The sequence below is a fragment of the Filicampus tigris genome, chromosome 6, assembly GCF_054856515.1.
Source record: "Filicampus tigris isolate MCC_2025a chromosome 6, RoL_Ftig_1.0, whole genome shotgun sequence".
NCBI lineage: Eukaryota > Metazoa > Chordata > Actinopteri > Syngnathiformes > Syngnathidae > Filicampus > Filicampus tigris.
In genome coordinates this window covers 6,186,733-6,200,422 of record NC_141222.1, presented here as the reverse complement: position 1 = coordinate 6,200,422, position 13,690 = coordinate 6,186,733, and positions in this window count along the sequence as shown.

Here is a 13,690-nt window from a genome sequence, read left to right as displayed (position 1 = left end):
AGAAGGGAATCCATAATAGTCATCGCCAATGTTGTGTAGGAATAACTCACAGACAACGACGTGACGGTGAGCACGTTTTATTAGCTCCCCCTGAGCTCACATCTCCACAGACACTCCCCGGGGTCCTAAACACACAAGACAGCTCACAGGGCTGTCCTCACTTATGCCTGTACATAACAAACTGTATTAGGCTATTCCAGCTACTCTTGGATAGAGCAGAATACGCTCTGGACTGGTCGCCAGCTATTCTAGCTTGAAATTACACCTATGGACAATTTCATTTTTCAATTAACCTAACATGCATATTTTTGGGATGTTGGAGGAGGCCCATGGTAGCATGGGGAGAACATACACACTTCACAACAGAGCTGAAATTTGAACCCACGAACTGTAAGGCAAACACACTAATCACCTGTACACGGTGCTGCACATTGCCATTTAGCACCATCCTTTGCGATTTTGTTTAACCATTTCACAATGCATTACACTGCATGTCTGATCAAGCTGTAGAGGTGTGTAGAAGGTGCTCCAGACGTGCTCAGTTGGGGGAAGAATGAACAAGACCACAGATATGCTAAACCAAACATGAGAACCTCAAAAGCTGCAGGTCGTACGCGGAGGACTCACTGCTCAAAAGAAGGCAAGAGAAAAGCAGACAGATTCTGATCTATGGTCAGACTTGGGCAAGTCGCGAACATTTCATCATGTAACAATACCTGTAGAGAGTCTATAAAAAGTCAAGACGTCAAATAATTATTCAATATGACATTTAACTTTAATATACTGATTTGCTTTCAGAAGTCAAGACCAATACTATTAATCAAAGCTGGGAATTCCGTCTATGTGATGGACCGGTCCATCTATTCTTTACTGACGGATGCCTATTTTGCTGAAGGCTGACGAATGACGGGTACAATTTTAAAATAGATGGACTAAGCATAGTCGGAAGCCCATGTATTTAATTCGTCTTTCATCTGTAGTCCGTCATTAGTCTAATTTTCGCGGCGGGGCTTCAATGGCCGGGACGAGCGCGGCGAGGAACAATAGTGAGTTGTAGTTGCCTGGGGGACAGATTTGAGTGAGGGACCAGGCTGTGAACAGGCTTCCATGGTGCAGAGTCACTGTGAGTAATTCTTTCTCTTCAAATATCGGCCAGTCTCTTCCCCCACCCAATAAAAAGGTGAATGAAGGATGACGGTAGGGTACCCACGCTGCAGACGGATGACGAATAATGGATGTTCAATTTTTTGTAAAATGCCCAGCTCTGCTATTAATACATTGACTTTGGACTGGGCTTTGTGCCAGAGATGGGAAAAGTACTGACATTCTGTACTTGAGTAAACTACAATTACTTGTATAAAAAAAGACTTTGGTAACAGTAAAAATACTGATTCAAATAATTACGAATTAAAAACTGCAGGCTCTGAAATGTACTTCGTGAGTGAAAGTAAGAAGTATTTCTACTGCATGGTTCCTCTTCATGTCATAATTTGAAGGCTGTTAAATTTGAAAGGTCGGCATTTAACACCCATTAAACTGGCTGGATTGGTTTTAACCAGAGCTGGGCACTTGACCCATTTTTGCCGGTCCGTCCTTCGTCCGTGACTTGGGTGCTCTTCTGGCCTCGTCCCTCCTCCGACCCTATCCTTTTCAAGTGGTTCCGTCCCCACCCAGCAAAAAATAGATAAAAACAAATAAACAAGCGTCCGCATGAAATGCCTAAGAAGTGAACGAGTTGAGAGTTGTAATGTAACTGCTTTATTTAACAGCAGTCATTGTTTATATATAAATGCAGCGGACGTGAAAAAGGTCAGTCTCTGAACGAATGGGCGGAGACACCCGGTCCTGGAAGCGCTTCCATTAGTCCGTGTGTAGAGAAACAAATTGCGCATGAGCAATTATCTATTTGGGAGTCTGCATATATTTGCCCATTTCGCCGAGTAGGTTGAGATGAACTTTGGCCGCCTCGCGACCACGTCACACGCATGAGGAACGATTAGTGGGTTGGACTAAAATCAAGCTCCTCCCTTGCTTATAGTCCGTCCCTTTTTTAAGCAGATAAGTGATGCGTTCCAGTGGACGTGTTGTCAACATTTGTTTAGTCCACTGTCCGATTGTTGGACTATTTTCCGGTGTAACGCAATCAGTCTTTTGGCTTGTAATAAACACATATCTGTTCGCTCTTTGTAAATCTTATGTGCTCGGGATATAGTCCCAAAATTATGAATGAAGGTTCCAATGGTAAATTCTTAGAAATAACATCTTAGACAGAAATACAAGCCACAGTGAACTACAAAATGACATGGCAAATGAGATAATACAATTCATTGCAATTATTGCACTTCATGTTGTGTGGACTGTTATAGATTATCTGTACTCAAATTGGGATGGTTGCTTTTAGGTTTTAGTAATGTAATACATTTTTAAAACTGGATCTTTTGTTGAGTTTTTATTATGCAAAACTGATTGTGACCTTTTTTGATCTTGCACGCGAGAAAAACAAAAAAATAAAAAACAACTAAAATTAATATGAAAACTATGCAATAAAACAATTAATAAAAAGTTGCAAACCCACTCTAAAAAGTTACTAAAAATGAATTATTAAAAACCAAAACACACGTCAAAATTATATAAAAACTACTAAAATAAAAAAAATTAAAAAATCCCAAACTATAATAACCATGATGTTAGTACTATAGGCATAGTGGTCCTCTTATCTGTCAGCAGAAACACATTAATGGATGCATCAAATGAAGGCCAGAGCTTAAGAGCAGACAGTCTTATTAAATAATTAATCAAGGTGTAGTTCAAGGCATACAATTTGATAAAAGCGTCGTCTGTCAGCCAAAATGAAGCTCTTCTGCCAGTGCATTATTATTGTTAGTTCAGGCTGCTCTGTCTTTCATATCTCTGTCCCCCCTCCTTGTCTTCCATTCTAGTTAGGCTTTCTCTCTCTTCTTATAAGTTGGAGGTTGTCAGTGTGTCAATTAATGTGAGCTGCTGCATGTTGTTTCATCAAATGGGGCATTTGATGTCTTGATATAAAAGTGCTTTGAAATCTGTTTACTTTGCGTTTGTGTTGCTCTTTATTCGGCATTCTTCTTCTGGCTGACTGCTGCGCCCAGGCTCCTCTTATCTTGTGCGGCTGTGAATTCAAGCCTGGGAGAGGAAAAAGTATGCATGAGTATCAATGATGTCTGTCATATGGCTGATGAGGACGACAGCCTTCACGTGGCCTTCCCTGTGAGTAGCAAGAGATGGTGCATGACAAACTTGTGAAACCAATGTCGCCAACCAAACTTCGAGCTGGCCGACCAAGGAACGCCTGACGAGCAGTCATCCCGACCGTCAAAAACCGAGGCCTGTCCGTGATTCACCTCAATGTCGAGATCCTTACCACCGCCAAACTAGAAGTCCTACGTCACCTGGCTGATTAACAAAGATATGGGCACTCTGGCAACCTACCTTCCAAGGTGGCGTCTACAGCTCAGCAATTGGAAAGACGGTTGTAGCAGCATACCATCTCAATACCAGAGAGGCAAAGAGGGAACTCGATGTGCGTGTGGACAACAAACGCCTGAAGGCCCAGCAAGCCCCAAAGTACCTGGGTGTGCGACTGGACCGGACATTGACCTTCAGACAACATCTAGAAGAAGTCAAGGCCAAAGTGACATCCGGGGTCGCGCTGATCTGCCGCCTTGCGGGGACAACCTGGGGAGCGTCCGCAAAAACACTGCGCATATTGACCCAAGCTCTGGTCTTTGCTGCAGCAGAATACTGCGCCCCAGTCTGGTGCGGAAGCCCTCCTGCGAGCAAAGTTGACGTGGCCAACAACAGCGCCCCCCGAATAATAACTGGATGCCTAAAACCTACCTCAGTGTCCTTCCTGCCAGTTCTAGCAGGGATAGCTAGCCCCTGCTTGTCTCCGACGGGAGGCTGCTACCCTCGCCCTGGCCAGGAGGGCACAAATGCATGACTGGCACATCCTACACAACACCACAACAACAGCAGCGCCTCCAAGCAGACTCTAATCCCGCCAACCCTACAACAAGGCAGCACAAGAGATGCTCAATTCCACCTCTGAGGACATCTCCAGAGATGCTTGGCTGGCAGCAGATTGGAAGCAGGACCCTCCCGCATCCACCACTACATCTGGGATCCAGAAGGTGGCGCCATAGGAGGAAATGACCTACCACGCCGGCAATGGACCATGTTGAACGGACTACGAACTGGGGTCGGTCGCTTTAAAACATCATTGATGAAGTGGGGCCTGTCAGACAATGCGGCATGCGAGGGCCGACAGCCGACCATATTATCACCACTTGCCCCATATACAGACCACCCTCGGAAGCCAGCCTTTTTGCTAAATGGCCATTTTATATAATTACATTCCTAAAAAATTCGATTTTGAAAAAAAGCTTGCAATTCCTTTAAAAACATCAATATAACATCCACCCACAAAGTTTCTGTAATGCTTAACATCATTAGGGTTGCGAATTATTGCAAGCATTTTTTGATATCAAGCCCTCTTTTAAAATACATGTATTAATATTCGAACTAAGTTTTTACTCAATTCAACCTTATTTATAGAGCATTTTCAAAACAACCACAGAAGATACAAAGTGCATCAAGTAAAAATCTGACATATATAAACAATGACAGTTAAAACAATAAATCAATAACATAAAATCAGCAAACACAACAAGACACTAGAACTCATGCTGATTCGAAAGGCAAAGAATAAAAATGAAACAAGTTTTAAAGAAGGATAGAGATGGCTTGTCTACTCTTTTAATGGCCTCTCACTTCGGAACTAGTTATTCATCAGTTTGTTGTGTATATCGCTGGTGTGGGGCTGAAACTTTATATATATCACAATTTGGAAACATTCATATTTTTTTCCACAAATCTATATTATTAGTCAGTTCACTCTTGAATTGTTAGTGCTTTATTTACAAATTATTGACCTATTACAGTATTGATAATTATCTAGATTTGAACATGGCTTACTCTCTTTGACAATGCAATGCTAATGATTGAACAAACATGGCATTTTGGAGTCACATAAAATGTGATGATTTTGGAGGTACAAGGATTCTACCCGATGGCAGTGTTATGTAGTATGAGGCTCACAGTCATAATGGCTCTCTAAAGGAAACCATACAGTGTGGCCCGTGTCAAAAATAAGATTGACACCCCTGATTTAGAGTCTTCAATTAACCTCGATTGATGAATGTATTTTTGGAACGTAGGAGGAAGCCGGAGTAGTAGTAAACCCACACAAGCAGAGGGGAGAACATGCAAACTCAAGTATATCATACAATTTGAGTATTGTTAAATCAATATTGAAAATTAATCTAAGTGGAGTACATGTAAATCATTTAATTACGTGACTCAAAAACATTATTCAAATTTATTGAGTGCGGGGAAAGACGGTTTGTTCAGAAATTTCGGAATAAATGTGTGCCTATCAGATTATCAATCCACATAAACCACTCCTCTTGATTGGAAAAAAATCTTGATCGGAATGGGCTTGGTCGGGTCAGAATATTCCGAATGTTGTATGTACATGAAATATTTTTATTCCCATCAGGTTTTTAACCCGGATAAATGTGTCCAACGTAGCCATTGTGGCGAGTATCATTGATTTTGTCACATGAGGAGAGGGATTTGGACCCAAACGCAGACATGACACGGAAGTTTCCTTACATTTCACTACAGCACTGCAGCACTGTCACTTAGAGTATTTTTTCCTCTGTACTATGTACAGGCCGAAATGAGTGTTCCTCATATTTTTTATGTAGATGTAGGTTGGTGTGTATACACATGTGTATATACACATGTTACTGCGTATATCTACATAGGTTTGATTCTAAATGTTTGCCGTCAATGTTATACATTAATGGCCACATTATGCCGCCGCCCCTGTGTGACCTATATCTTTGCTACTGTAACAATGAAAATTTCCCCACTGTGGGATCAATAAAGGCATTCTTATTCTTATTCTTATTCTTAAGTTGAAGAGTAAAAAGTCTTTAGCTACGAAAATACAAAGCAACTACAGAGATCAGGACTGGAGAAAATCTGACTGGGAGCATGCATTCTCACTGGAAGGTTTGACGTACTGACGTGCCACTGAGTAACTCAAGTTTATAAACTAAGACATCGGGCCTATGACATATGGAAGGATAAAGCATAAAAGGACCACTGCAACTGATACATCAAGTAACATTCATAACAGATTTGCTCATTTGTGTCACATGCAGGTGCAGTGCATTGCATAAAAACGAATAGAGTATCGGTATGGTACATGTTTATACTTCTAATAATAATAATAATCACTCTATCAAGCACAAGAGATGCTCAATTGTGCAAATTATCCGGATTGGTGTTTTGTATAATAATAAAATGGAATGAACACAATCCAAAATGAAATAGTAAGTAGTAGGGGTGTGCATCTCGCCACAAAAGACGATTCACTACAGTTTTCGATAATTCGGTTTTACTCAGTGGGGTTACGATTCAATTCGATATGGTAACGCTCAATTTGAGCATGTATGATGCAATTACTTTTATGTTGTTATTTTACATTTGAATGAACATGTTGTTGTTGTTGTTATCCTTTTGGCTGAAATTTCCCCTCATGTCAGTACTTCAAGTATATCTCTCCAATAAAAGACGATTTGATATGTATCTCGATATATTTCGATATGGAACGAATCAATTCAGTTTGATTCGATGTACTCACATCTTTTAAAACAAAGAACGATTTTTTGATTAAAATCGTTTTTTGTTACACCCGTAGTAACTGGTCTTTTGTGTATAGAGTAGAACAAATAGTAGTACAAATGCGTAAAAATCTAATGAGTAAAAGTACAAAGTAGGCTGAAAAATAACTGCCCCACTTAAGTATAGATATCCAATTTTTCTTTGTAAGTAAGGTAACAAAAGTATATTTACCTCGTTAATTGACACCTCTGTTCAATTGTTTTTTTTTAGTCATGTCATTTTTTTTTTCTCAAAGTTGGTGGTCGGAAACGCTAACGGAAGCCCGTTTAAAATGATAGTCGGAGCGGCCTATAGACAGTTACGATTTGGTCAGGCCGTAGACAACATAGCGGATAAACGGATGGCAGAAGGGTACCCCAGCTGTAGGCGGAATGCGATAAACGGACCGCGAATTTTTTGTAAAATGCCCAGCCCTGCGTTTTTGAATTTTATTTTGCGACGTGATAGTATTAAGAGGTGGATTAGGTCACTTAAGCCCCCACTTAAGGCCCAGTTTCGAAATGCACCACCTACCACTGAATTATTCACAATATATCCCACCATTATCTTTATACATTCATGGTAGTTAGTTTAAAGTTAATATTTAAATCATCTTTTTGCTTACATCAACCTATGAAAAATAATTGCACCTCTGGGTTGGATTTTGAAAAATGAAAATTCCCAAATGGATTCACTATGGACAGCCCAGGGAAAATTTACATTTCAATCGAGAAGTAGTATGAGTTGTATAAATGCATTCACATAAATAATATATCATCCCAGCAATGTATGAAATTGTCTCTGATTTATATAATTGCTTAAAACCATTAAAAGCATACATCATAGGAGACAAATGCTGCAGAATTTATACATTGGTAATTACCTCCAAAGAGGTTTTCATTGGACTGGGTTTGTCCACTTATTCTTTCTTTAAATTGTTTGTTTGTAATGGCTTTTATTTTATAAAGTGTTCAGAGTATATATCAAATGTTAGTGAGGAGCCACATTCTTATTCAGTTAAATGTTTCGTGAATAAAAAAATCAATATGTATTCATAATGGCTGTACTTTATCTCCCGTAGCATCTCTTGGTGCCAAAAATGTGGACCGCAAGTGGACCAAAGCACTAAATTATGAGTGGGATTGGAACACAACCTAAAGGCCCTATTTTTGTGCCCGGCACAAGTTTAGCGCAAAACGCAGCCTAATGCCGACGTCAGACTACACAAATGTAGCCCGATTTTGAGCTGACAGACGTGTTGCAATCAAATGTAGTGTCTGATAGCCGATTTTGAGTTGTCTTGGCATATTGTGGCCCGTGTAGTGTGACATACTCAGCGATTGGCATCTGGGACGCTTCACGACCACGCTGATGCAAGTTTGGCATGTCAGAATTTTTGTTCGTATTGCTGAATAGTGTGACATGTCCGACATCGTACTTTGATTGGTTCTTTGGCCAAAGGGAAGACAGTGTCCTCCTACTTATGACGAGGCTGGACGTGGCATGCACAAACAAACAAAATGGCGAAAAAAGGAACAGACTACTTAAGCTATTCTGCTTTCTTTTTGCTTCCTTTTTCTGAGCAAAGAACAAATACACTTGTACATATTGCCTCCGTCGGCATGACATTGACAGATGCTTGTACCAATGGACTGAATCTTGATGGAAGCACGTGATGATTGGGCGGGGTCTGGTCGATGACGGACTTGTAGTGTGAAGTCTCGCCCTGTCCAAGACACAGAACGATATTTATCTTGTAGTCTGCACAGACAGCAGAAGGCATTTGTGACATTGAGGGAGGGAATAAAGCCGACACTATTTTTTTAATGATAAATGTTAAATTTTGTTTCTATAAATATACATGTTTATTACAATAGAATTTAACTTCACATTTTTTGTTTTCTTTATTTTAACAGTAATGATGTTGTCCATTTTTATCTTTGGGATTGATCAGGAGAGTTTCTTATCTTTAGACGAGGCTACAATTTCCCAGTTGATCCCAAGAGTTGGCAACCAGGCTCAAATTCCTCAGTTTAGACGATTTATGATTTAAGATTTATGATTTAAGATTTCGATTTCGACGATGAACTAGAGCCCGAGGATATACCCAATAGGGTGACGCAGTTTTTAGCGCATCTAAGAACCAAATCTACCATGACATACTCAAACTTAGACTTTATGGTTCAGCATACTTCTGCTTTAAAGGGACACTTGGGTGAGCTTAACATTGGCACTTATATAATAGGTTTGCATGTAAAAATGACATTAGTACTAAAATGCCCACCTCAGAAGACTCTGTAGTGATTTAAGGTCTTTTTTTATGATTAGGTTTACGACAAATTTCCCCGCCCCCAAACGGGGCGTGGCTTATGTTATGTTTTCGGTCTCAGCGGTCTACGTCACGCGAGGAAGGTATGCTTGGTAATATTGCACGCTTTGTTAGTTCTGTTGTCTAAAACGGTGACCGATCGCCACCAAAATGCAAATGCACATTCCTACTCTTGTCCAGATCAACCTGTGAAAGTATAAAAGTGTACTGCACAATTGTTTGGATTTATTGACATAAAACGTGATCTCATCATGATCACCTCCACAAAATCAAAAATACCGTGGCGATTGCTGCTCGACTTTCACAAGCTTAAGCGGACAAGAGCATGAATGCACACACGAACCCGGACATTTAACGACGCTAAACTCGTGTCTCAGGCGGGAGAGAGACGGCGGCTTGCAGCAGCAGCAGGCAGATTGGAGCCCCCCGCTTCCCTCCCTGGCTAAAGGTAGGATTGGAACGGCTAATAGCAGCAACTAGCTTCAGGCCGTTCAAACAAAAGGCGTTAGCACAACAACATTAGCTCCTTACTGTCCGCCCAGCGTGTGGAGGTGAAGATGGGCCTGTGTAAGATAAGATAAGAATGCCTTTATTGATCCCACAGTGGGGAAATTTTCATTGTTACAGCAGCAAAGATATAGGTCACACAGGGGCGGCGGCATAATGTGGCCATTAATGTATAACATTGACGGCAAACATTTAGGATCAAACCTATGTAAATATACGCAGTAACATGTGTATATACACATGTATATACACACCAACCTACATCTACATGAAAAATATGAGGAACACTCATTTCGGCCTGTACATAGTACAGAGGAAAAAATACTCTAAGTAAGTGACAGTGCTGCAGTGCTGTAGTGAAATGTAAGGAACAGCATTGGATAAAAATAAAACTAGACTAACAGTAGTGGGGAATGTTGAGTATTGCACGATATTTTAGTAGTGGGGAATATTGGGTATTGCACGATATGAGCTCAGGTGCAGGACTGCACAATTGCATTAATGTCCGCCAGTTTGTAGAGACTACACAATGCTCTTGTTAAAGAGTCTGACAGCAGCAGGCAAGAAGGAACGGCGGAATCTCTCCTTTGCACAGCGAGGGTGTAACAGTCTGTCACTGAAGGTGCTGTGGAGTGATGTTAGGGTGCCCTGGAGGGGGTGGTCCGGATTGCCCAGCATTGATGACAGCTTGGCCAACATCCTCCTGTCCCCCACCGAGTCCACAGAGTCCAGGGAGCAGCCCAGGACCAGTTTGTCCAGCCGCTTCTTGTCCCGGGCCGAGACGCCGCCTGCCCAGGTGACCACTCCCTGGAAGATGACCGATGCAACCACCGAGTCATAAAAGTTCCTGAGGAGTGTCCCCTGAACCCCAAAAGACCTCAGTCTCCTGAGTAGGAAGAGTCTGCTCTGACTCTTCCTATAGAAGGCGTCTGTGTTGTCGCACCAGTCCAGTTTATTGTTCAGATGAACACCCAGGTACTTGTAAATTGAGACTCTCTCAACATCTGTTCCCCGGATATTCACTGGTGCAGGTGAAGAGTGCTGGCGCCTACCGAAATCCACCATCATTTTTTTGGATTTCCCCGCATTGATCAGGAGGCGGTTCTGCTGGCACCAGTCCACAAAACCCTGAGTAAGTTCTCTGTACTCCCGATCATCTCCGCCTGTGATGAGGCCGACAATCGCAGAGTCGTCAGAGAACTTCTGCAGGTGACAGGTAGGGGTGTTGTAGTTGAAGTCCGAGGTGTAGAGGGTGAACAGGAAGGGAGCCAAGACAGTTCCCTGTGGGGCCCCCGTGCTGCAGAGGAGCACGTCAGACACACAGTCCTGTGTCCTCACATACTGTGGCCGGTTTGTGAGGTAGTCCTGGATCCATGTGGTGAGGTGGTGGGCCACCCCCGCCCGCTCCAGCTTGTCTCCCAGTAGGGTGGGCTGTATGGTGTTGAAAGCACTGGAGAAATCAAAGAACATGATCCTCACAGTGCTCCCCGCCTTCTCCAGGTGGGAGAGTGAAGTGTGGAGGAGGTAGATGATGGCATCATCCACACTGATGCCAGGCTGATATGCGAACTGGAGTGGGTCTATTGAGGAGCTCACCAGGGGGCGCAGGTGGACAAGGACCAGTCTCTCCAGGGTCTTCATCAGGTGAGACGTCAAGACGTCAAGACGTGTTTTCATATCGCCTCGCAAGCAGTCGCGTGCGATGTCCCTGCTTGCTTGCAGCCGTCACCTTCTGCCCGAGTGAAGCGGCGTGAGAGTGACGAAAGCCCTCATCGAACAGGGAACAAACATTTTCAGCAAGGCTGACTGCACAGCCGAGTGTGGCCGCATTGGAACGTGCCATTTCGGCTGTTAACTTCCAAATAGGAAGGCGCATTGTAAGTCGAAAAACTGGGGTCATTCTTCATCTAAATAAATGTGCACGTGTACTCATTCCCACTTCAGTCTCTGTAAATATCCTGACTGGTGTTTAATGCCTCACCCGTCCTAACCGTGATCAGCAAAGAAGCATTTTTTTAAGGCAAAGAAGCAGTGTTTTTTGTTTTTTTTTAAGCAAAGAAACTGTGTGCGATCGTCCCAGCCTATATCTATGGAGCGCTGCTGACTTCCACATTTCGTCATTCTCATATAAATCAGCCACGGAGAGGTTAATCCTTTTGATATGTTGAAGTGGTCATTAATAGAGATGTCCACATACATTTTGGTGCCAATTGATCATCGTTTTTGGACGTTATATAAGCAATAAAAGTACAATGATGATTTCCAATGGAGAGTTTGGAATCGGTTCCTCACGTGACTCCGGCCAAACAAGGATAGAACGGTAGGGGGCGCGGCCATTGTTGCTCATTATCAAGGGGCGTTATTCATGGAGTTACTTATTTCCTAATTTCTCCAAAATGAATGGATAAAATAGAAAATGGAAACTCTTTTCATTTTCCTGATCAAAAAATATATCAAATGAACTTGTGAGTGAAAACATGGCCCCACCGTCCCTTTAATATCGTCAGCGCACTGTTATCAAAGATTATGTCTTTATTTTGTCAATTTGGTCTTCATCAAAGCCAAGAGGTGGAAGAACTAAGGGTAGAGTTCTCAGAAGTAATGGAGCATTTTAAAGAAATGGCAACAGATTATAAACAGATGCATTATTTTGCTAAGTCTGGTAACTTCTTTAAGCCATTTCAGGAACTTCTCTCTGGGGTTTCATATTTTCGGCCAACGGCCTCTGGCACTCGAATTGTCTGGCAAAATGGAATTCCTGATTCATATTACCGTATTCCATGAAAGAGCTTTTTGACCAAGATTCTTGAAATTCCAGGAGTCCATGCTGGAATGGCAGAGCAGAGAGATTGACGCAATTCAGGATGTCTTTGATGGTGAGTTTGTAAAGCACATCTATTCTTCAAGAACCAGGTGTCAATCCCACTTGTGATTTACCCTGGTGTTTGTAAGACAGTAAATCCACTTGGTTCCATGACGGGAATTTACAAATTGGGACTTCTTTATTTCATCTTGAAAAGTTTGCCACCAGATCTGCTGTCAAGTTTGCAATCACAGTTCCTTTTAGCAGTGTACAAATCCTTTAATGTATCGACCTATGGCCTCGATGCAATCCTGTCCCTTATTGTGGAAGATATCAGGTGTCAATAGTGATGGTATCCTTAATACATCCAACTTTCAAGGTGTCAAGTTCACGGTGGCCCAGGTAGCTGGAGATAATTTGATCTTGCAAGGCATTCTTGGGTACTTTGAAAGCTTCAGCGGAAATTATGTGTCGGATCTGCAAAGCAGAAAAAGGGGTGGCGTGGTCTCAGACAATGGAAGGTCACACGCTGATGCATGATCGCAATAGTTATGTGGAAGATTTGTGTCTTCCTCCCAGACAGGCCTAAAAGGAGACCTTTTAAGGCATTGTCTTTTTATCATGGATCAGGCGTTGACATCAAGCATGATGTACTGGAAAGAATGGGGCCATATGAAGTCAAACTTGTGTTGAATTCACAAATCGAGCAATAGCTTCTCACGCAAGAAAAGCTCAATTACAGAATATTACAGAATAACAATCTATGGATTTTGTGATAAGGGTAACAAATCTTCTGTCTTGACCAAGAGTGATCTCAGAAATCCTGAGGGCTCCATGCAGTAGTCAACATCTCTAATGTGGTGCTTAGAGGTTACTGCCGACGATGACCTTATCCCTGCGGAAAAAATGCATTGGGAAGTATTATTCCTCTTACCCTTGTGCATTGAGTTCATCTTTTTTCCTTCATTCACTGTGGCAGCGAAACTTTACTAAAATAAAATCATTGGGGAGCATCACTCCCTTTTCCTGGAACTCTATCCTCAACTACATTTACATCCAAAGCACCACTTCATGCTCCATTACCCAGGAGTTATTCGAAAACTTGGACCCTTGAGACAGTTCTGGGCGATGAGATTTGAATCTTGTCATGCATGTTTCAAACTGGTTAGCCATGTAACTTGCAACTTTAGAAACATTTGTAAAACCATGGCATCAGATGTTCCAGTGCTACAATTTCCAATGTGTAATTGTATTGCGTCACATAATAGAAGTTGGTCCAGGCC